Raw genomic sequence first — 20,042 nt, forward strand, 5'->3', positions numbered from 1 at the left:
GGCCCGTGCAGCAGCCCTCATGGGGAAGGCTCAGAGAGGTGCGCGAGTCCGGGTGACGCATGACCGGGGGCCACAGCTGGTGTGGAGAGGGCAAGAACGTGCCATGGGGAGGGGGCAAGAACAATAGAAGAGCGCCTCACCCAAAATGCAAACAGTGTCCCTGCCAAGAAACCCTCCCCAAGCCCAGTTGGTCTCAGGCCCCATGAGGGCTTGAAGAAGTGGTTAAAAAAATGTAATATTTCTTGTTTGGTCTGTTTGCTTTTTCTTCCCCCCCCCCCCCCAACCCCCCCCCACCACCACCAACTTTTTCCAAGCAATGGAATTTTCTTGAAAGCCATTTTGGAGGGGCCTGGGGCTCCTTTTTAAAAGACAGAATGTTGGGGTAGGACAGGGGGGGGCAAACTTTTTGGCTCGAGGCCCCCAATCGGTCTTAAACTGGCTCCGCGGGGCCGGGACAAAACAGGCTGGAGGGGGGGTTTGTGGGTCCAATATAAATTTAAGGAAAAAACATGCATACATGAAAGGCGGGCCTTTTTTTTTTTTTTTTTTACTAGTTTTTATTTCATTTCCAAACGGGGCCGGATCCGGCCCGCGGGGCCGTAGTTTGCCCACGGGCTGGGCTAGACAAACCTGGGTCAAACGCAGCTGTGTGACCTCGGGCCAGTGGCTTCACCTGCTGAGCCTCAGTTTCCTCATCTGTCAAAGGGGATAATAAACATATCTGTCTTAGAGGATTAAGCAAAACAATGTCTGTAAAGCACAGTAGCCTTTTTCTCATCTTTTTTATTCTTCTAATTTATTTATGTATGTATGTATGTATGTATGTTGTTGTTAATTCTCACCCGAGGATATTTTTCCATTGATTTTTAGAGAGAGTGCAAGAGAGAGGGAAAGACAGAGAAAAACATCGATGTGAGAGAAACACATTGATTGGTTGCCTCCTGCATGAACCCTGACCAGGGCCCCCGGTCGGGGAGGAGCCTGCATCCAAGTTGCGCGCCTTGTCCAGAATGGAACCCAGGACCCTTTGGTTTGCAGGCCGACACTCTATCCACTGAGCCAAACCAGCTAGGGCTGTTCTTCTAACTTTAAATATAGGAGATACAGAAAAATACAAAGAAGAAAACAAGGTCACCCAGAGAGAAGCATCCTACGATTTTCGTGGAAATTCGGCTCAGTTAATGTATTTATTTAGACTGCGATCCTACCACTGCCTGCTTTCTCATTTTTCATAGACATAAAACCCAACTTGAAGTTTCATTTAAAAAATACCTTTGCTTATTTTATTTTTATTGTTTTTTGAATACACACACGTCGGAAAGGTTCGAAGGGTGTCCAGTGAGAAGCGAAGCTCTTTCCCTCCCCAGCCTCTGGCTCCCCTGCCCGGAAGCCAACACAGTGAGCAGTTTCTTGCGTGTCCTTCCTTTCTTTCCTGGCGTTAAATCATCTTTGGACACATGATTTCCAACCCCTCTATTCATTGTGGGTTTGTTTGTGTTTTTAATTCACTCAATTATAAAGCATGGCATTCTAAAAAAAAAGAAAGAAAGAAAAATTAGAACGGACAGACAAGCAAAAGAAAAGGAAACAGGCAGAATCACCTGCAATGTTACTACCCCTTTAACATTTTGGAGTATATCCTCGCAGCCTTTTTCTATCGCTTCGTGTAGGTGCACATTCTTGAAGCACAGGTATCTTTTCTTCTCAGTGCTGATCACAGTCTGTGGTAATGTTTGTGCACTGATCTCTGATCATTATCTGTCTTCCCCGTTGTGCTCGGAGTTCCAGGAGGCTGGGGCGGTCCTGAGAGTGTCCCTACTCCCAGCTGTGTCAGCACACAGTAGGCCTGTAAGGAGTGAATGAATGAGTGAATTGCCAAAAGGGATCGCACAATATGTCACACTGTCCCGTGACCTATTTTTTGTTTTCACACAACGTATCGGCAACATCCCTCCACATTTCTAGCTAGGCAGCAAATCCTCATTTTCCATGTCTGCACGGAGGCACCACAATAAACGTCTTTTTGATGCTGGCCAGAAGCTTCTGCCCCTAACTGGGAAATTCTTTTTCAAACCAGATCTGTTAACAAATTCCACATGATCTGCCCGTGCCCCAGCCCTTTGGCCATTTACTTTCAGCCCGACACTTCACTGGTTTCGTGGGCCCATTGTTTTCTGGGACAAGTCAAGATTTACTGCCCGTCCCTGACATCATGTTTTTCCAGAGAAGCTTGAGAGTGAAGAACTCATCCCACCCCCACCCCTACCCCCGTTTCCGCCTGTTAAGGGTTCTGTATATTTGCTGAAGTTGGGAAACTTGGTGTAACCCTTGCCTCCCTGGCTGCCTTGTCACAAATAGCTCACACCAAGCTCATTCCTACCTCAGGGCCTTTGCACTGGTTGCCTCCTGTGCCTGGAATATACTTCTCTCATGCATTCTTCAGGCCTCTGCTCAAATGTCACCTCCTCAGAGAGGACTTGCTCAACCATTTTTCTGCATTAGCATCTCGAAGTCACATATCCAGTTTTACATTTCTTCATAAAACATTTCTCAGCACCTGGTTTCGTATCCTATTATGTTGTGTTATGTTACTATAGTGGGGTTTTCTTATTTATTGTCCATCTCGCCCACTATGAGGGCATGAACTTGGTTTGTTTTCTTCTCACAGTATCCTCAGCACCTAACCCAGGGCCTGGGGCATTGCAGCTGCTCAGAAACTATTGGTGGAATCCATCCATGTTAGTTCCAGGGCTCTCAGGTTCCTTCCTTCATTTATCTATTGGCCCGGCCAGCACATTGAGCACCTACTGTGTGCCAGGGCCCATCTGAAGGATGTGGTCAGTGGTCCAGGAAACACATCTACATCAGATAACGGCATCCGATGACTTGCTGGCTGCAGGCGGCCCAGAGAGAACAGGGCTTAGGGCCTGAGGGACATGGGTTCCCAGCTCTAACTCAGCATTTGCCTAGTTGGGTAAACTGCAAGGGAGACACACATGAGGATGATAGCCTAGTGGTCTTTACTTCTCCCTGCTATTCTTTCACCATAAGTGGAAGAGAAATAAAAAAGTGAGGCCAGAAACCTTTTTGGATTTCTCCCACAAGCCCAGCGTCTTTACTTGGGCGCTAAGCTTTGCCCTACTTTCTGGCTGCTCCATACCGTGCATACCTCCTTCAGGGAAGCTCCTACCTTAGTAGCTATACCTTCCAAAGGAAGATGCCAGAAAACTCGCTTTCCCAGCCTCCCTTGCAGGTTGGTGCAGGCGTGGGACTTGGGCTTCATCGGCCAGACATGCTGCCAGAGGTGTGCAATCAGACAAGAAGCACTGGACAAGAGCTGGGGAGGAGCTGGGCCCGGCCCTGGACGGTGCAGTGGGAGGGGCCCACTGGGAGAGAGCAGGCTCGCGGGGGCAGCTCGTCCATAAATCCTGGGTCTCATGCTAAGAACCACCCCATAACCTTGGAAAATAGCCAAGTGGTGGCTTCTACTGCTTGCAACTCAGACCCTCCTGACTGGCAGTAGATCATTCTAGGTTCTTCAGCTTCATGGCCAATTATTTCTTATCATCCTCTTTTATTCAAGAACTATTAGAAAATGACTATCCATGATTCCACCTTGGTGACTGGAGGCAAAGGTTTTGAATGTTAGAATTGTTACCCTGGCTCCGCCATGGAGCCCCACTTCCCCTGCTTTGGGGAAGGGGGGCATGCATGCCACTTTGGAAAGCAGTTAGGTCACACGCATTAACGGCTATTTAGGATGCTCACGTTCTTTGACCTCCAAATCCCTTTTCTGGAATTCTGTAGTGAGAAATAATCAGAAATAATGAAAATGCACAAAGATGTTCACAACAGAGTTATTTATAGTGAGGAGTCAGAAGCGACCTAAATGCCCACTGACCAAGGAATGGTTTCGTTAATTAAGTGATAATCCCCAAAGAATGTGAGTGACGATTCCCCTGGCAAAATATCAGTGCAATGCTCAGGATTAGGTTCATCTTGGAGTGACTGTGAAATCAAAGTAACAGGGGCTTAAATAAAATAGAAGTTGGCTTTTCTCTTATGTAAAGGAAACGTGGAGGCGGCACTCCAGGCTAGTGGATGACTTCATAAACTAATCAGGGATTCAGGTTCCTTTTCTCTTGTTGCTCCACCATAGCCCCAAATAGCCTCTTAGGTTCTGGCCATTACATCTGCATTCCAGCCAGCAAGGAGGATGGAAAGAAGAGCAGGTATCCTCTCCCCGAGGACACGACTTAGAAGTTACTTATATTCCATTGGCTAGAATTTAGTCACATGAACACACCTAACTGCAAGGGAGTGTGGGAAATGTAGTTTTTGGTGTTTTTTTTTCAGGGTGGGCACATGCTTAAACAAATGGGCATGGGATTTCTGTTAATAAAGAAAAGGGAAAGATGAGAGAGTTGGGGAGAAGCAGGGGTCTCTACCACAATAGGCAACAATTAAAAATAATGTCGAAGAGGATTTTGTAGTAACATGAAAATATGATCTTGTATAGTTTGGGAAAAGTGGGATTTGAAATTGTATATGAAGTGTAATTGCAACAGTGTAACAAAATTTCAAAGCAGAGAAAGCTACTCAGAGGACAAAACTGCTAGCAAGTTGGCCTTAGTGGGCAGTCCAATAACAAATTTCATGTTTTTCTCTTTCTTCTATATTTTCCAAATTGTCGATAAGTGAGCAAACTTAACTCCCCAAAAGAAAGTCTCTGTGCAGATCACAGAATCTACTGCAGCTATAATTTGTGCCATGCAAGTTCTGTCCTCAATTGTGCCAAGGCAGCCAGATGGGGAGAGACAAAATGAAATTATCTCTAGTCTCAGGCATGACTGTGAATGAAGTCCAAGGAGCCCACAGAAAGCGACTAGAAAAAGAGAGATCTGGCTTATTACAGGTTCGAGTCTCGGCTTTGCTGAAATGCCAGCAACGTGACCTTGGTCAGACCACTAACGTCCCTGTCCCTGCATCTGCACAGTGGAAGGACAGACAGCATCCATCTCCAGGTGTGAGGAGGGCTGGGAGGAGGTGGCGAGGGTAAGACACGTGCACAGATCAAGCGCAAAACCGGAGGTTCTCAGCTGGGAATGGTTTTGTCCCCCAGGAGACATTTGGCAATGTCTAGAGCAGTGGTTCTCAACCTTCTGGCCCTTTAAATACAGTTCCTCATGTTGTGACCCAACCATAAAATTATTTTTGTTGCTACTTCATAACTGTAATGTTGCTACTGTTATGAATCGTAATGTAAATATCTGATATGCAGGATGGTCTTAGGCGACCCCCGTGAAAGGGTCATTCGACCGCCAAAGGGGTCGCGACCCATAGGTTGAGACCCGCTGGTCTAGAGAAATGTTTGGTTGTCAATTAAGGGTGGGGGGACTACTGGCATCTAGTGGATGAGGCCATGGATGCTGCTAAACACTCTACAGTGCAGGCCAGACAACCCCACCTCCCACACACGCACAAAGCAAAGAATTATCTGGCCTCAAATTTCATGCGTCTGAGTTGAGAAAACCTGCTCTAAATACACATCGGTTGTTACCACGATCAGGCTTGCTTCCTGGCTTTTGCACAGTAGTGGTCACCTGGCCACACGTCTGTGGACACGTGTACTCCTGCAAGATGTATTTCCAGAGTCGCGTCTGCACTCAGATGCTGTGGCTCTTGAATGCCCCAAGAGGTCTTCTCCAGCTTGTCTCAAATTCTCAACTAGGAGGCTGACATGCCTGTACCCAGGGGAGCTGTGAGAAGGAGCAGGACGGCCATCGGCCCCCAGCCCAGTGGCAATGCTGCTGCTGCCAGCACACTCGCAGGACGGCCCCCAGTGCTTACGCCCCGCAGGCACTCTACTTAGATCACTCCATGCTCCGGAACCCCCCAGGGCAAGCGCTGCCATCGCTCCCATGTCACATGGGGAAACAGGCTGCGAGGCAGTACTGGAGCCTGAACGCCCCAAACCAGATGTTCTCCCCACACCTCACTGCTCTGGCCGAGGCTGCACGTCAGAATCACAGGGGGAGCGCCGAAGAAGCCAGAGTCCCGGGTGCTCCACTGGCCCACTAAGGCAGCCTTGGTTCTGGAATCAAACAGATCTTGACTCGAATCTTGGCTCCTCCACCTCCTGGCTGTGTGACCTGGGGCCAGTGACGTTATCTCTCTGAGCCTCAGGTTTGTCCTCTGAAAAAAGAGCAGCATTAGTTACTATCTCAGGCGGTGGCCAGGAGGATTTAGTGAATGCCCTGCACTGCAGGCTGAGCATGGGGCCTGGTGTACAGTAAGCACACACGTGTGTGTGTGCTCTTAAATTGATTCTGATGTGCCCAGCTAGTTGTCCATCCATCCATCCATCCATCCATCCATCCATCCATCCATCCATCTATCCAATCATCCAACCATCCACATTCATCATCAATCCACCTACCCTTTCACCCCTCCACCATTTATTCATCTAATAAACACCTGTCAACTATTTCCTTTTCGGAAACCCTATGCTGGACTCAGAGGCACTTGAAACAAATAAGACGTGGTCCTTGACACCAGAGAGCTCCCTGAACAGTGGGAGAGGCAACCATGATGGAGGGCAAGGACTCATTCATTCACTTCTTCCACTCATATTCCCTGCTGCCGCCGATGTGTCAAGCTGTGTTAGGCCCCGGGGAACAAAGATGAAGGCGCGAGGTCCTTGGGCTCCCATTCTAACGAGAGACAGAAGTAAATATGAACCAGCCAGGAAGCGCGTGTTCCGTCATCATCTCACTCGTTCAGCACATCTGCTGATGCCTCCCAAAGCCTGGGCGCTGGGGACCCCGAGATGGAGGGTTTGGCCTTACCCACCCGGAGCACAGTCCAGTGGAGGAGCAAGGCCAGTGGGGAGCTTCAGCAGGATGTGATATGAGCTGCAATTAGCGAGAGGGCAGGGGTGCATAGAAACGAGGAAGGTGGCCAAGGGAGCTTTCTGGAGGAGGTGGGGCCTGGTCCGAGCCTGAAGGTGGACCTCACAACCAGTTTGCATCCCTTCCCTTTCCCAACGTGAAGGTCAGACTCAGCGGCCCCACGACACCCCCCAACCCCCAGCCGGCCCTTGTGAGGAGAGAACTCCAACCCTGTCTCGGGGCAAGGCCCTGGGCAGCCGGCCGGGTGAACCTTGGAGACCGTCCCACAGTGACCAAGGTCCACTGGTGACATTGAGGTTGTTTGTACAAATGTGCTCCGCTGTTCCAGGCAGTCTTGTTCACAGAAAACAACAAGCCTGCTGGCACACTTATGGTGGGGCGCAGAGGGGGCCGAGAGTGTCTACCGTGCCCAGTGCCCCGGGGAACGAGGACACTGGTACCAGTGGGAGGGGACGGAGATAAAGGCAGAGGCTGGCCCGGAGATGGGGCCAGGGCCCCATCAGGTAGGGCCTCCTGGGCCTTGGGAAGGACTCGGGTTTGATTCAAATGGGGAGCATTTGAGCTGGGAGCATTTGAGCTGGGTTCAAAGGGATTAAAACACAAGATTCCAAACCTCCAGATAGCTTATGCATTCATTCAACCAATATCTGAGCACCTACTCTGTTCCAGGCACCTGGGAAGCCAGGGTAAACATAACAGACATAGACTCTGCCTTCCCCGGAGCAGCGGGGACACAGACCCTAAATCAATGACTCACGCAAGGAAACAGACAGCTATAAGCACCATCAGGGCAGGTTTCTTTAAGGTGCTGTGTAAACAGCTGGTTTAGTACTTCATCCAGCCAATATTTATTGAGCACCATGTCAGGTACTGTGCTGGGTTCAGGGATGAGCAATACAGACCCCACCCCTGCCCTCAAGGAGCTGGCATTCCAGTGGAGAAGACAAACCCATAAATAATCAACAACCGCACAGTGGGGTAGGCGGAGGGGCTGTGGAAGCAGGGAAGGCTTCCTGGAGGGAGCAGGCGAGCAGGAGTTAGGTGAGAAATTGTGCAGGTGAGGACAGGTGGGGTATCTCCGGTTGGTTATCTGCTGGGCCGAGGAAGGAGTGGGGGGAGGAGGTGCTGCAGCCGGGAGAGAAGGCAAGACCCATTGGAAGGAGACCCACGGGAGTGGACACTGCCCTCGGAGGAGCCTCAGAGGGCATCTGCAGGGCTCCCGCGGTCTCTCCATCTCTGCCTGGCTGCCTCCTCCTTCAGTCTCTCCCTGTGCCTTTGTCAGAGTCTGAGTCTCAGATTCTCTCACTGTCTCTCTCAGCCTCTCAGTTCCTCTCTGACTCTCTTTCTCGGCTCTGGTCCTCCTCGCGAGATGTCAGTAAGAGACAAGGATACTAGGAAAAATCCCGGGCGGGTGGGCAGGAAGCGAGGTCAGGGGCACAAGGACAGCTGAGCACAGGGACAGGCGGTGACTAAATGTTCTGTTTTGGAAAGACAGCTCTGGTCAGGGGCGAAGGTGGCTGACCACGAAACCTGATAACCTGGCCAAACTCTGCTCTCGCCAGCCCTCTCGCCAGCAGCCCCATGACCCCTGGATGCGGCACAGAACTTTTCCACAGGGAGGGGGACCGGGGTAAAATGGCCCAGGGGCGGCTTCTCCTCTAGCCAACGGGCCCAACAGGAAGGGACGGAAATAAAGAACAGTGAATTCTCAAGCGAGCCCTCCGTGTGATTTAGAATAGGAAAGCCCTGCTTATCTCTACATGCTTTTCAGAGGTTTAACAATTTATTAGGCACCGTCTGTGAGCCAGGCACTGTGCTGGGACTCACTGCTGAGTCTCTCAAGTAGAGCATTGTGGTTTGAGACCATGGACTCTGGAGCCAGGCAGCCTGAGTCTGAGCCCTGGTTTTGTAAACTACTAGCTCTGTGACCCTGTATAACTTACTAAACCGCTTTCTTCATGCATAAAATGGGAAGAAAATAGCACCTGTCTCATACATTTGAGATCCAGATTAGTATTAGCTCATACAGGTCAAGTGCCTGGACTGGTGCGTGGCACAGAGTAAGTACTCAACAAAACTCAAGCTATTATCATGTGAGCCTTGTGATGGAAGAACTAATGCTGAGGAGGCAGAGGAAGTCAGGTAATCCTTGCTTCATCGCCTCCTAGCTCCGTGGCCTTGATCAAGTCTCACAATCTCTCTGAGCATCAACTTCTTACAGTGAAGATGGTCTTGGTGCTCACCTCACCACGCGGTTGAGAGGTTCTGTGTACATGTCGGTGGAGAGCATTGAGGTCACAGGTGCAGAAAATAAGGCCCAAAGATGTTCCTTAGGTTTATTTCATGTGTCCAGCAGGCTCGGGGGCCCCAGAACACCTATGATGTGCGGGGTCCTGTGCTCTTCCTGTCCTGAAAGACAGTCGAGAACAGTTGAAGAAGAAGGGAACCCCCTTGGCACCCAGCTTTGGTTATCACAGGCATTATCAACCCATTTCACAGAGGTGGAAACTGAGGTTTGGGGAGGGAAAGAGGCTGATCAAGGTAAAAGGTTCACGAGCACCTTATCCCCTGAGCTGCTCTTGATCTGAACTCTGATGACAACGCCACCACTTCCTATGCCGTCAGAGGCAACCAGAGGCTCCTTCTCTCTCACACACTCAGCTGCACGCCCCTGCCTCAGTGTCCCCGCGCCGGCCCTGGGGCTGGCCTCAGCAATGTTGGCACTGGACAGAATTCACAAGCCCAAAGAGCTGTGCTGTTCCTGAATGACCTCCCTCCAGCCTCAGCCTCAGCCTGTTTCCTTATCCTCTGTCAGCCAGTTGGAGAACTCATCTTGGCCCTCAAACCCCTGAGCACTCCCCTCGCTACCAAGGCAAGAAGCAGGTGACAAGCACAGGAAGCGTGGAGGAAGGGACAGCATGAGGTCTGGAGCCCCAGAACCCTGGGTCCTCATGCGTGGCTGTGTGACTTTGGGCATGGGCACTTCTCTCTGAGCCTCAGTTTCCTCATGTGTAGAATGGGTGCAATCATCATAATACCCACCCCTTCAGTTGATGTGCAGAATGGAAAGAGCAGGGTACAGCCCTAGCCATGGGCAGATGCTCAGAAAGTGACAACTGCCCCTACTATGTGAACCCTCTCCCTCTACCCCAATCCCTTAAGCCCAATTTGGCTCTTCACGGTCAATGGTGAGCTTCTCAGGAGACAGTAGAGTGGTTCAGAGCATGACTGTCTGAGGTCAAATCCTGTCTTTGCCACTTATGATCCCAGACAGTGACTTACCCTCTCTGGGCCTTAGTTGTTCCATTCATGAGACAGATGTAATAATAGTTCCCACATTTCAACTTGTTGTGATGACCAAATGAGCGCACAAATGCAAAGGCTAGAATCTTGCCAGGCACATGGTGGGGGCTACAGAATGTCTGCTGCTCTTCAGGGTTGGGGAGAGGACCTGGTGGCTTCTCTACAATTTACAAGGCACTCGGGGCCAAGGATGAAACGGGAGACCTGCGGAGAAACCCCGATCTGAACCAGGAGGGATTTCAGAAAGCAAGGTCCGTCGTATTGGGGAAGGTCTTTGCGCAGGTCCCACGTGGCCCTGGTGGGGGGGGGGGGGGAGCTGCTCCACATCCGTCCTCCGTGGGAGCCGGCATCGTGCTCGGGCATCTCCGAGCACAGAGATGCTCAGCCTGGACCGGAGTCATCGTGATTTTTGATTTTTATCACACGTGGTCCAGCAGTGTGTCCTGTCAGCTCCACCTCCAAAACCCATCCAGAAGGTAGGGTCATGGCCTTCTCCCCACCTTCCCAGCCACCCCCGGGGCCCAGTCACCATCATCCTTTGCCTGGACCATTGCAGTCACCTCATCTCTGGTTGTCCCCTTCCCTCTTTGCCCCTGACAGTCCATTTCCCACACAGAGTCAGATGTTCTTTCAGAACCGAGATGACCATGCTCTCCTCCACTCAGGACCTTCCATGGCTCCCATCTACCCCAGAGAAAAGCCCAGGTCCTCCTAGTGACGCCTAAGATGCTGCACGATCTGCCCCCTGGTCTCTACCCTCACTTCCTCCCAGGTGGCCCTCCCTCAGGCTGCCCAGCCATCACACATCATCACACATGCCAGGCAGAATCCAGCCTCGGGGCCTTTGCACTTGCTCTTCCTCTGCCAGGAATGCTTTTCCTCCAGTTACCCCCATTGCTCAATCCCTCACGTCTTTCAAGTCTGTCCTCAAATATTTGCTCGACAAGGTCTCCCCTGCCTCCCGCGTTTAGATCTGTGCCTCTCCGAGGCTCTCCATCTCCCTCCTGGTTTATTCGTTTATTTTTTAAAAAATATGTTTTTATTGATTTCTAGAGTGAGAGGAAGGGAGAGGGACAGAGAGAGAGAAACATCAATAGAGAAACATCATCGATTAGCTGCCTCTTGCATGCCCCGATCGAGCCCACAACCTGAGCATGTGCCCTGACCAGGAATTGAACCAGTGACCTCTGGGTCAACATGTGCCCTGACTGGGAATCTAACCTGGGTCGATGCTCAACCACTGAGCCCCAGCGGCTGGGCCTGGTTTATTTTTCTCCTTAGTACTTAACTGCCATTTGAAACACAATATATTTAATTTACCTATTAATGTTTACCTACCTCTCCGCCCCCAACTCCAACATGTCAGCTTCATGAGGACTTCCGTTGGGAAGCCAGAGCGAGGAGCAGGTTTTGGATGCGTTCAGTGGGAGTTGCTCTGAGAGCTGGCTAAGGCTGGCACAATTCCAGGGACTCGGGGCCCAGCAGAGTGACACACGGAGCTCCGACTTCTTAACATTCTTAATTCGAATGCCAGGACTGCCACGAATTCACCAGGGAACTTTATACTTGTGAGTGGCCGCACTCCCCAGCCTCAGTTTCCCCACATGTAAATGGAATGATGATCCCTCCCTCCCAAGGCTCGGTGAGCTAATGCCTCTGAAGCGCCTGGCACCCAGTAGGCACTCAATCAGAGCTTGTTCCTCCCGTGGCCAACCCCTCCTCCCCCCATGCTAGCTGTCCCCCAGGGGACTGTGCTGTGAGCCTTATTTTTAACTGTGGCTCCAGCGGGCTGGACAGCGGCTCTGAAAGGCCGTAGGAAGACCACCAGGTGAGCAACATCCCCCAGTCACAACCCCAGCTGACCACGGCGTGAAAACACCAGGGGAGGCCGCCCCGCGTTCATGCTCTGCCCGGTAACCCTTTATGCAAAACCGTGTCATGTCACCCGATGCTGTTTATAAACTTAGTGCTGACCTTTCCCAAGCAGGCCAGTGGGAGTGGGGCTCAGCCCAGTCTCCTCACCCCCACCAGGAACTGTTGGTGGCCCACATTCACACAAAGTCGGGGGTCTGGCCTCTAGCCAGACTTTGCCCACTCGTTTCAACACCTCCGAGTGCTTGCAGCTGACCAGCCCTGGGGTATTTTTAAACCCTGGCCTTGGCCAACCTCTTTGTTACATTCCGGTTGGTCAGGGCTTGGATTGAATGCACGCGGCAGTTAGGGTAGCTGGGCAGTTCAACAACAACCTTTTAAGCCAATTCCAGAGCCTGTGGGCCTACTGTGTGCCCGACCCTATAGAAGGCATGGAGCCCCAAGGCGGCTTAATTCACAGAGCCTGTCCTCAAGATGGCCTCAATCTGGTGGGGACACCATGGCAAGAGTTAGAATGGAAGCTAAGATGGCAATGACAACTCAAATCTCTGCAGGGCCCAGCGGTAAATGAATGAAGAGAGTCTGGTGTGAGGCAGCAGGGAGGGGTGGGGACTGTGGTGAACTGGGCAAGCTCGCGCCCTGCCTGAAGGGGGTGACCGCCGCTCAGCCTGACCTCTGTCATCATGAGAGAATCGGGCCCAGTGTGCCCAGAGCTTCTGACTTTTCAAGAGAGGCTGCAAATCTAGGTTTATGTGGGATTTCATGCAAAAATCTCTTGACTTTTAAATTTTGGCAACACATTTTTTTTTAAATGTTAAAAACATTCCGAGAGCCAAATGAAACCCATTTGTGGGCTGGACTCAGCCCACAGAGCCAAGGTGATGGAGGCGAACAGTTTGTGCTTTCTGAGGCAAACAGATGCATTACAACATGTTCAACAAATACCGGCTGAGCACCTACTGTGGGCTCCTCCTCCTAGTCTAGGGAGCAGCAGGGAACGAGACGGACAATCCTCCTGTCTCCATGTTGCCTACATCCGGTGGTGTGCTGGAGCTGGCTCACACTGGCTCACGGATTCTGCAAACTGCCTGTTCTAAACGGCCATCATTTAGAAATTAAATTACACGAACTTACAAGTCAATAATTATAATAAAAATGAAGGTAACAACTACTCAAAACTCATCACTTTCTATTTTACTATTGTCTATGTTCTAGAGGTTATTGACATCGACTATATCATATTGTATCACAGACCATATTACAAGGTGAAAATAGTACAGAACTGTGTGCCGCTGCCCACCTCTTCCCAATCTCACGTTCAGTGAGTCATGTTGGCGGCTTGAAATCGGCCTTGGTGGGAGTGTGTACACCACGGAAATTAGCAAATGTAAACATCAGAACTGCCCCCTTGCCGAGAGCCAGTGGTTAAACATTTAGCAGCAAACTTTAGGATAAAACAAATGTACTGATAAGATGTAACAGTCAGATAGAAATGATTGCAGTGAAGGAAAATAAAGTCAGTCGAGGGATAGGTGGTGATGGAGGGGAGCATTTTAGGCGGGCAGGTCATGGATGTCTTCTCTGAGCGGATGATAGTTGAGCAGAGACCTGAATGAAGTGAGAGAGTGAGCCAGAAAGATATCCGACAGAAGAAGGTTCGGGCGAAGGGAACAGCAAGTTTCTGCCTGGGGACAGGAACAAGCTTGCTAGTTCAGGAACAGGGAGGAGGCAAGTGTGACAAGAGCAGAGTGAGTGAGGGCAAGAGGTGGGCAAAGGTCAGATCATACGAGGTCTTATGGGCCACATTTGAGGAGGAGGGATTTTATTCTACTATGAATGGGGAGTCCTAGAGGGTTTTGAGCAGGAGTATGATATGGCTTTCTATCTTTTAAATTTTTTTTCTCTGACCATGATGAGTGGAGTGGAGCAAAGCCAGAAGCCAAGAGACTAGGGAGGGACAACTGGCACAGCCCAGGTAGATGGTGGCCACCTGCACTGTAATGGTAGTTGGAAGGGAGGATGGTCAAGGGAATATTCTGGAACCTTTGGTTTCTGGATATCCATCACATGGAAGGGCCAGGAGGTCACTTCCCAGGACTAAGGGGTGAGCAAGTTGAACACAGAATGGTGGGGATTTGGGTGTTTGTGGTAAATGAGTAACCATCCTCTAGGGAGAGGCTGGGAGGACATGGGGTCTGGCCCTGGGACTTGGGCCAGCCCAGTTCCCTCTTACAGTCTGAGTTCAAAGGCATGTTGTTCTGCCATCTACTTGCAATATGATCTTGGGCCAATCCTGTATCTTTCTGAGCCTCAATCTCCTTATCTGTACAAAGGGATAATATTGGCACCTATACCAGTGTCACTCACTGCCTCCTGGAATTGTTGGGACAAAAGGAGATAAAACAGATCAGTAATTTAGCCCAGTGTCTGGTTCATGCTATACTCCTAATAAATGCCAGCTGTCAATCATTAGTTACAAAGTTATTAATTATGGAGCCCTTACTGTATGCCAGACTTTATGCTGCATGCACTATCTCATTTAAGCTTCATGCCTTCCCTGTGAGTGAGGGCTAGCATTACCAACTCCATTTCACAGACAGGGTTGGCCCTGCTTGCCCCAGGTAAAACTGCTAGTAGGGAACACAGCTGGGTCTGACCTCAAAACCTGCTCGAGCATTCATTCTGGATTCTGCCTCCTGTGCATTGAATCAGCTCCAGAATTTTGGGAAACAGCAGTCCACATGACCCCCAGCATCTGTCCACACCAGTGGGGGCCCCTGCCTTTCCCAGAGCCAGTCACATCAGGGTACACCCTTGGTCTGGGGTGTTGACAGGACACAGATGCTGGCTGCCTCAGGGCAGCAAAGGGTCTGGAGAAGCAGAGCATCCTAGGCCAGCCCTGGGCCTTCCTCTGGAATCAGGAGTCCAGCAGGCACTCATGTCCCATCAGTAAACGAGCCCCAAAATAGCTCTTTGGGCCCGTCCAGGGCAACAGGACCAGGACGTCCTGTTCCCACTGGCTCTGGCCAGAGAGTAACCATGTACTTGGCCTTCCCCAGTGCAGTCTGCTGGGAGGGTGGGCAGAGCTCCTCCTGCCTGAGGACTCATGGGAACGAGCTAGGTCCCCAGGCACCAATGCCTGACCTGGGACAGTGAAGCTTCCTGAATATGCTGCTGGTGCAGATGACTGTAGGTGGAACTGGGCCAACACCTTTTATCTTAGTAGACAGCCCCCCCACACACACACCCGGGGAGGTTAAGAGCTTGGGCACTGGAGTCTGACGGGATGTGGGTTCAAATTCCAGCTTGGCCATTTCCTAGCTGTGTGACTTTGGATAAGTCACTTCCCTGCTGAGCCTCAGTTTTCTCGCCTGGAAAATGGGGGTAAATATCTCATAGGGTTGCTGACTCAGTGAGTTTATGTAGACAAAGAACAGTTTGTAGACTTTGCAGATTTATGCCTCTGCAGTGTGAGCCCCACCTAGGCAGGGACCTCTGTCTGTGTTTACTGATGAACTCCAAGGCACAACTATTTGTTGAGTAAATGGATGGATGGATGGATGGATGGATGGATGGAAATGCCAGGTACATAGCAAGTGCTCGAAAACACTTAAAATTTCTCAACGTCTTCACGGGCATTTGAAAAAGAGAAACCTGGGCATCGATGTGACTCACAAATGGAGAAAGTTAGAGTGAGTCAAGGGAAAAAAAACCAAATGCCACGCACAAAGCACAGGAGCAACCTGCAAGGGAGCTGAGGCCGCCCAGAGCTGGCATCGTGGGGACGGGAGAGGCTGGAGGCACCTGCCTCTTAGCACCGCATCCTGGCGGGCAGCAGCTCTTCACCTGCGGCCAACTGGGTTGTCCCCATGAGCAGGGATGCGGGGACTCCCGGGCTTCTACCTCTAAGGAGCTGATGGGAAGGGGAAGAAGTTGGGTGACTCAAAGCTGCATATGTGTAATAATCAGCAGCAATGAGGATTCACCCTCCTCAGCCCTTGCCCATGCCCAGCACCGGCCTTTGCATGTGCTGATGCCCTGAATGCCTGAGACAACCCTAGGAGACGGGTACTCTCCTTATTCCCACTTTACAGATAACAACACCAAGTCCAGAAAGGGGGTGTGGGCTGCCCAAGGTCACAGGGACAGTGAGTGTCAAGCCCCTGCCCCAGCACTCCACACAGGTGACCCCATCCAGCTCTCCAGGCGCACAGGCTCCTGTTGCCCGGGGCCTTCCCGAGCTGTCCCTCCCTCGGAGCATCTGCCCAGTCTTGTTATTTTGCCAACATCAGCACTTCCTCGGGCCCCTCCTTGCACACCCTCCTCAGGGAGCTTCCCCTGCCTCCCCACAGGGCGCCTCCCCTGCCTCCCCACACCTCCAGCTCCTGCTGTCTTTTCTGGGCTCTGACAGTTGTACACTGGTCTGTCCTCAGGATCTTGGGGGCAGGGGAGAGATCTGCATTTTCTCTGGAACCCAGAGCCCAGCACAGAGTGGGCTGTGTCGGAAATTGTTTATGGAGCAGACACACCCATGGGTACAGCTGTGTACCAGGGGCCAGGACCCTCAGGGCCTCACATCCAGAATCGCACCTGGGACCGGCGATGGGTGGAGGGGACGCTATGATCACCAAGTCTCGGGCCACACTCTGGGCCCTCAGTGCTGCTCTCTGCTCTGCTCCCAGAGGCCAGGCAGCGGGGAGGGGAGACCTGGAAAAGAACCTGGACCCAGGGCCATTCTCTCAGCCGCCCCCCCCCCCACTCCCACCTTAGCCTCTGGCTGTTCGGCAGTCCCCAGGGAAGCTCCCAGAGCCACTGGCCAGGCTTCCTTGGGAGAAACATGGAGGGAAGTCCTCTGTTGGTGCTAATCTTTGCCTAGAATTTACCTCTTCCCAACGACAAACAGGCCCCGGTTTCTGGCCTTGTGGCCGGCATGGCCCTTGGCTCATGCAGAGATTTCAAACAGCTGTCCTTTGTCATCTCCCTGGACTTGAGGTCTGGGCATTTTTCGGTCTCTGCCTGAGGCTGTCCTGAGACTCCCCAAGCCATTGACAATAACAGCATCCAATTAGACCTACCATGTGCCAGGCCCTGGTGGGCACCGGCTCATTTAACCCTTAACAATCCCTCGAGGCGGATGCCAGGGCAGATTCAGATTTAGATCGGCTGAGGTCACTTGCCCAAAGTCACACCACCGTGAACCGGCGGCTTCAAAGCCACACCGTGAACCCTGCGCCATGTGGTTTCTCTCCGTCAGCGGCTGGGTGGGGAGGTATTTCTGTTCTTCACGAGAAACTTCACCTCCTTCCGCCAGTTCACGGCCAGGGCAGAAGCCCGAGACCTACACTTCCCATAGTTCCCAGTCTGCGGGCTCCTTCCTGGGACAGGGGCTGAGTTATTAATGGGCCGGAGCCCCTTCTCTCAGTCCTTGTGTGGGGTTCCAGGTGGGGACATCTTCCCGTCTTTCTCCCCATCAAGTCTCCGAGGAAAAGGCCAGACGGGGTCTAAGGTGGACGTTTCAGGCCGAGTTCAGGCTTTGGGGTCTGAGATTCCACACGCCCAGGGAAAGGGTGGAGTTGCCCAACTCGAATTTGGCTGGTTCTTATCAGCTTCGGAGGCAGGCAGTGAAATCAAAGGAGGCCAGGGCTGTTTGTTGACTTTTTTCCTCCTTTTTGGCAAAAGGAATCAAAACAAAGCCTCTGCCCTGCCCACATCCTCTCTCCTTTTCTTCCTCTTTTCCTCCTCTTCCTCAGGAGCCTGACAACCCAAAACCCTAAAGTTGAGAGGGAGGGTTTTTATTACCCCCACACTATTGCCACCATCTCCCTGGTGTGACTGCACTGAGCCGTGGGCCGTGCGTGCCGTGGGAACGGTGGCACAGATTCCAGAAGTGATGAATGGCAGCTCTTATTCTCTCCCTTGACAGAGGAAGAAACTGAGGCACTGAGAGGGGAGCTCACGCTTCAGAGACCATTCAAGGTTCTTTGACTCCCAAGGCCATGCTCTTAACCATTCCTCAAGCTACATCCCTCCTCCGGAACTGTATCGCCACCAAGAAAAATAAAAGAGTGCAAAAGCGACTCACCACAGAACTCCAACTTCAAATGTTCCCTGAGCTCAGCGGCTCCAAACTCCAATGACTTCAGTGCCCAGGCAAGACACAGGAATGACAGAAGGCAGTCAGGTGGGAGGCAGTAGGGAGTGGTGGGGACTGTGGTGAATTGGAATGCCCCTGAGTTTCGAACCACCACCAGCCCATGGCTGCCTTGGGAAATGAGGGCCCGGTGCCGCCAGGGTTTTCAGGCAAGCTAAAAATACAGATGTTTTCTGTGAAATCTCTGGATTTTTTTTTATGTGGTGGAAGATAGGAGTCTATTTTTATGTTAGTGATAAATAAAATAAATGGACAGTGTGCTAGGCTGGTCTCCTAGATTAAATATTCCATTTTCCCAGTGAGTTGAAATGCCACTTTTATCATAATCCTCCCTACTGTTCTTCTATTTCATACTTTTCTTTGTCGACTCCAAGATGATCTTATCCAATTAAAAAAAATCCCGCAGGTCACTACCTGAAATTACATTACGTTTATATATGTTGGCAGAATTGTCCTTTTAAGGATGTAAAGTTTTCCCATGTATTTACTCTCATCTTATGTTCATGCCCTTAAGGGACATATTTTCTCTTTCTTCCAAAGTCTATTGATTTTCAAATGATGGTGAAATTCCAAACTATTGGAACTGCGGGGGCCAAGTAACACTTCTTATGGGCGGCGTTTGGCCTCGGGGCTCCCCCGTGTCCCCTGAGATTCATTTGGCCTCACCCTGAGGTGGAGATGGAACACGCTGACATTCGTAGAAAACTAACTCTGTCCCAGGCGGGGAGATCTCCAGAGCCAGAGAAGCCAGGACAGGCTGGGCTGAGGAATCCGGGTGTCAGCTGCTTGGCCCCCTCTGTGGCAGGCAGGGTACCCCGCTCAGAGGCACCATCTCCTACAGAGGCTCCAGCCGGCTCATTCCTGACCAGCGCTTTAAAGCAACAATTGAAACTAACCCATTTGTTTGTGTTGTGTGTTTTTCAAAAAGCAAATTTAAAATAAATAATATGAAAACACAGTCAGTTGTCAAGTCATATCTATCGAGGCCTCCTAGTGCCAGGAGCTGCTCAAGGAGTCGTGGGCAGGGCACACGGGACGGGTGCCTGCTTCCCGGTCTCCTGCTCTAGTGGAGAATGTGGGCGAGAAGCCCAGAAACAGATGGGAAACCAAGGTACATCCTGGTGATGCTCGGCCAAGGAAGAGATGAATAGGAGATGGGATAAAGAGGGGCCAGAGGACCCCTGTAGCCAGGGGCTTGGAGAGACCCTCTGGGCAGAGCTGACATTTCGCTGAGACCCGAACAATGGGAAACTGAGAGCCCTGGGACCCCTGTCTCAGTGGCAACCGCGACACCCAGCAACAGCACGGTGACATTTGGGCGTGTATCCTACCAAACTCGATTGCCCACTTACATGTTTATATTTACATGTTTGCTCATTTAATTCCTATTTTACGTGCTTGCATTTTCTAAAATACAAAAGTGGCCACATAGAGTTTCGTAACCACCTTCTTTTCCTACTCGAAGCCTCAGTTTCCCCATCTGTTAACTAGAGATGATCCTCGTAGCTGCTCCAGAGGGTAAAGATGATCCCCAAGTAGGTGGCCAATGGGACATGATTGATCCAGAGATTAGCCATGATTAGCATGTTTATCGAATCACTTTTCAATGGCAGCCCTGAGAGGCGGTGGTTACCGTTTCCGTTCTGCGGGGAGACTTGAAGGCTGAGACTGAGCCAGCTCCGGAGAGGGCAGCGTTATTCCCCGGCCCCAGGCTCTGCACCGTGAAACCTCAAGCACATTGCGCTAGCACTCCCTCCTCCCGGGAGAGGAAACCGAGGCTGCAAGCAGGGGCTTCTTTGGGGTGG

At 51.2% G+C, this 20,042-nt stretch overlaps 1 long non-coding RNA gene across 1 annotated transcript in view; it reads right to left on the bottom strand.

Moving 5' to 3' along the window:
- Positions 1-1,279: 1,279 nt before the first annotated feature.
- LOC106698694 overlaps positions 1,280-20,042 on the bottom strand; it is a 30,418-nt gene continuing 11,655 nt past the window's right edge. The window contains exons 3-5 of the long non-coding RNA XR_002831480.1: positions 9,155-9,320; positions 5,995-6,195; positions 1,280-1,846 (exon numbers count right to left, since the gene is read on the bottom strand). This is a non-coding gene — a long non-coding RNA (uncharacterized LOC106698694). The remainder of the gene's footprint in view (positions 1,847-5,994; positions 6,196-9,154; positions 9,321-20,042) is intronic.

The sequence above is a fragment of the Myotis lucifugus genome, unplaced genomic scaffold (assembly GCF_000147115.1).
Source record: "Myotis lucifugus unplaced genomic scaffold, Myoluc2.0 scaffold_215, whole genome shotgun sequence".
Taxonomy (NCBI): Eukaryota; Metazoa; Chordata; class Mammalia; order Chiroptera; family Vespertilionidae; genus Myotis; species Myotis lucifugus.